Source organism: Centroberyx affinis, unplaced genomic scaffold (assembly GCF_046629955.1).
Source record: "Centroberyx affinis isolate AG114_WGS23_722 - 3 ecotype Tasmania unplaced genomic scaffold, CSIRO-AGI_Caff_v1 ptg000801l_1, whole genome shotgun sequence".
Lineage (NCBI taxonomy): Eukaryota > Metazoa > Chordata > Actinopteri > Beryciformes > Berycidae > Centroberyx > Centroberyx affinis.
This window is the reverse complement of record NW_027279405.1, coordinates 666559-671500: the sequence shown is the minus strand read 5'-3', so window position 1 is coordinate 671500 and position 4942 is coordinate 666559.

Here is a 4942-nt window from a genome sequence, read left to right as displayed (position 1 = left end):
AAACACAATTGTTAGCATCAAAGCTCATACCCCATATCTGGAGAAGGCACAAAAAGTTAACATTTGCGCCCACATTTGTCAATGGAGGTCACACAAAAAACACAGTGTTATACTTTTAGTTTTTTCTACCTTTTGTAATATCGGTCAGTGTATGGCAGCTGAAAGGAGTTTGAGCCTATATGAGAAAGCGTCTGTTTTCCGTAGATGTTGAACTGACAGGTGCCAGGCCTCACAGCTCCCTAACGCTGACAGGACCTCATGTTATTATGGGCCGTCACCATTAGTACATGGTATGTGGGACATTATGACGTCCTGGTGGCGTGTATCAGTTTGTCTCTCCGACTTTATGTAGACACGCTCTTGTGAACACAATAATTCAAGAACAATACATGATAGAAACTTCATACTTACACCACAGGCTCCCCCTGTAGAGTCGACGATTTGGAGTAGATTTTTGGGGCACCTGGCATAAACTTGCATATTAATGAGGAAAACCTGATTTTCTTAACTATAACTCATTATGTATCTTGTAAGTATGTTGACAAATATTTGCTAATTAATACATGCTTAATTAATGACCTTATTAGCATCACTGGTTATATTGTAATATATCACAGTGACAATACTTCAGGCACCTCAAGAGCCTCTTGTATTCCTCCATTCATCCAGTAAAGACAATAATTGCCATATAAATCTTAAACTGGTAACAAGGAAGCCTAACATTCCTGTCACTTCACAGACTGAATTTAATTATTTCCCCAGCAACAGACTATAGCGAAAGGGTATCAGAGAAATGCATCCCAGGTTTGCTGGCAGCCTCGCCTCAGCCCATTGCACTGATATTCATCTACTCTCACACAACTATTTAATGTGCTGTAACTCTCCCACACACGGAGCAGCTCCTTTGAATCCTGGCTATGTGCCAGTACTCGGCCGTCAGTCATTTCCTAGCCTACTTGGTTTTGACCGGTTCTAGCTGGTTGAAGGTGGGATAAATGCTTTGCATGACTCCAGTCACTTCAGGATGATTTTACATGGTAAACTTTTACAGTGTGAGTGCAATAACCCGTGGTAGGAGGAGAATGACGCAGGGAAGACAGCCTGCCCAAGACATCTAGGCCTCCATTATGTCTCTAGAGGTTACTAAGAACCACAGCCCATTCACACATAAGTTGAACCACACCGAAATCACAATAAAAACCCCATCAAAACTGACATGGGTATATCTGTGTCCAGAGACTTGCTGGGAGGTCTGACACTAGTGAAGTCTACCCTGTTTTTTCTGCTATGGGGCCTGTGTTCTCTGTTACAGCCAAAGCCAGCAACCTGAACTAATCCAAGCAGGAATCTGGACTGGAGGCTCAGGGCAGCCATGCTGGGAGCTTCAGTGACCTTTGACCTCCGCAGCCTCATGGAGCCTGGTGGCAGAACCAACACAGAGGTTTATCCAGACTGCAGGGTGTCTCTGTGTGTTTACACCTGACAAGCCTCTTACGGAAAAGAACAGCAGGCTGCTACTTCTCAGGTGTCACTGTTTTGGATTTGTGGACACAGGAGAAAGAGAAAGGAGAAGTGTCAGAATCACAGGTCAGCCTCCATGTAAAACTGCTGCCAAGTAAGTGTGTGTCTGTGTGTGTGTGTGTGTGAGGATGACTGACTCTCTTAAACAGCAGCACTGCAGCTAGCCAGAATAGTTATAAAGGCAGAATTATTAAAATATCCCTTGATGGGAATTTGTCCATAAGTGGACAACTTTCCATCTTTGGCTACTGAGTTCCTCTATGTTGGCATTGAATCCTGAGATGCCACATTAGCACTGACACACACACAGACTAAAAATCCAGTAGCCTCACTTGGTTAGACAAACATAATTAAATATGTATGTTCCAAAGTGAGATCCTTATATCTACAGTAGTAGATATAGTAGTAGTATTTTCTAGTTTTTATTGCCTTGACGCCTGAAATCAAAATCCATTCAATCATACTTTTTTCACTTTCAACTGGCTATAGTAACCAGCAAACTCAAGGTAAAAGCGAAAGGATATTGATTTCTGACAATGTATTAAAAATGGAAAACTAAAACACCATGGTTGCCAAAGTGTGCATGAACATCATAATTGGAGATTGTAATTAAGACACAACTAATCACATTCCAAACACAAAACTGATTTGCCTTCACCTCAAAGCAATTCAATTAAATGTAATTAGATTAATAGCAGGATCTTACTGATGGTTTCTTTGTGGCATAGTGTACGGCAGTGTACAGAGACAAGCATGGGCAGCAAGGAGCTAATAGGTTCCTCAACATCTTATCGCCAGGCTCAGATTAGGGCTGATATGAAATGATTTCAAAGACTTACACTTATACTGTGGAGACCATAATCAACAAGGAAATCTGACACCACAAGGAACTTGCTTAGATCCGGCTGTCACTCCAAGATGGATGACTGTGCAAGGATGCATGTAACAACCAATGCATATAGACACCATTTAGCATGTTCTCCAACAATTCAGGGTTGTGGGGTTTGGTGGCAAGACCTCTCACTAAAAAGAACATCCAGACCCGTCTTTATGCAAGAAATCAATCAATCTCTACATACCATGTGGGAAATGTGTTATGGTCTGATGAAACCAAGGTAGAACTTTATGGTCTTAATTGCAAAAGATATGTTCGCCAGAATCGCCACAGCGCTAACAAAGCCCATCACCCAATGTACACAGTACTGCTGAGCTTGATAGTGGCAGCCTCATGCTTTGGAGATGTTTCTCCTGAGCCCAGTAGTTTAGGAGGAGATGTTAAAGTTTTTTCAAAAATTCAGAAACAGGAACATTGTGGTTGGATTTGATGCTCCAAGAGGCACATTTTTAGAGCAAGTTTTAGATTTGACCTGTATGCCAAATGGAGTAATAATTGAACCGCTAACGAGGTACCTACACCTTGGTCAAACCTGACCACCATGCTTGGATTAATAATGGGGCATGCATGGCACACACCCTGGTGTCCTGGATCTCCATGGGCCGCCAAAAGCCCCATGTTGGTATGTAGATAAATTTGCAATATTTCACTAATTTCAACTGGAATGTATGCCTATGCAGGCAAAATTGTCACTAAAAAGGCCAAGAAAAAGGAGGAGCACTGGTTCCAGAAACATACAGGGTCCCAAACGCAATCTAGCTATTAAGAGGAACTTTCATAGGGTACCACCATTTCTAGTCTAACAAAATTGTTATGGGGCCCTTACATAGCCACAGTTTCTACTCCTTATTAATACAGCAGGAGCCCGTGTTTTTTTTATTGGTGCCTATGGCCCATGTAGGCTACAGTTTACATAATATCTACCAAAGTAGAGGCCCCAGACCCTAGATCCCCATCATCTGTCAGTGTATGAAAAATGCATTGCTGCATGACATCATCCTCCTATGATAGCTTTGGAGTAATTTCATATTGGCACGGGGGCACACTCAAGAGGTGCCAGGCAGAAAATCTATTGATGAAGTATTGATATGTGTTGAACCTTGTCATCACTGTAATATATTACATACTTGCAGTCATGTAAACTGGTCAAGATGTTTAACCAGCTGCAGTAGCTCATCTTAGAGAAACAAGTCTAACCAGCATTTCAACTTTAGGACCTTTGCTTCTCTCTATCCCACCATGCTGGGGTTTTTTTGTCCATGCACAGAAAAACGGAAAAGTGTAGATAGCTGTAGGATCTATTGAAAAACTTATGCAAGCAAGTGTAATTCAATGCCAACATTGATCCTAGCATGAATCAATAGGGTTACAGCATTCCAAGAGTGTCAGGGCCACTCTGCACACCCTCGCTCACACGCATACACACCCCTTCTCCACATGCACTGTATCTGGTTGAAACTGGTCAGGGATAACATGTCAATGCAATGCCAGGGTAGAGTACAATTAACTGTGCTGCATTTGTTCTTTTTTCCCCCCTCACTTTTCAGGGAGAAGGGGATTATAGATCCTAAATCTTCCCATAAGACCCTGCCTGGCTGCGGGCTTCAGCTGTGGGAAAAGGCGTCAAAGTTCCTGAAGAATATGAGGTGCATTCGGTGTGAAAAAAAATGAGTTGTCCTCTCCTCTCCTCTCCTCTCCTCTCTTCTCCTCTCCACTTTTCTTTGATCTCTCCACTCCCATCATCTCTCCTCTTCTCCCCTCTCCTCTCTCATCTTCTCCTCTCTTATCTCCCTTTGCATCTCATCTTCTCTACCTCTGCATTCCAGATCATCTTGCAGTCTACACGGAATATGAAAGATGATAGCTTGGCTTCATTCCAGACAGTGTTACTAACCTGAGGTGGTGAGAATGTGTGTTCCTGTAATATGACTAAGAGCAACGTACTTTCTGCTCTCACTCCACCTAGTATGAATGCTTGGAGTTACCAAAGTATTTCTAACATCTGAAAGAATGTTTGCCTACGGTATGCCTTTTTAATGTCTTTCAAAAGAGTTTCCAGAGCTTGTGTGTTTCTCGGGGTTGAATGAGGATCTTTTCACTTGGGGCACATAACACTCCACCAAGGTGTGCTCACCATATGAATCCATAAAATAATAAAATAAAAGATTGATGAAAGATAAGCACTGGGTACTCCAATTAGAGTTGCATAACAGCCCAAGGAAAATATGCGAAATTAAAACGAGAGAACAGTAGAGCGATATATAAAATAAAACTCTCTCATGGGGTAATTTTATTTTTTTTTTATCACTGCCCTTGCCTACATTTATTCGATCTTACTACTCTTGGTTAATGTATTCTTTTTATAGTTCTCTCGCGCTGAGGATGTTTCACTGGCACATATTTTAATTCAGTTGCGATATAACTCTAATGGATCTAAGAGAGACTAAGATTGATCTCCCCACAATTAATATAATAATAGGGACTTATCGTGTTTGTGTTACTCAACAGTGACTTAATAGCCTGTTT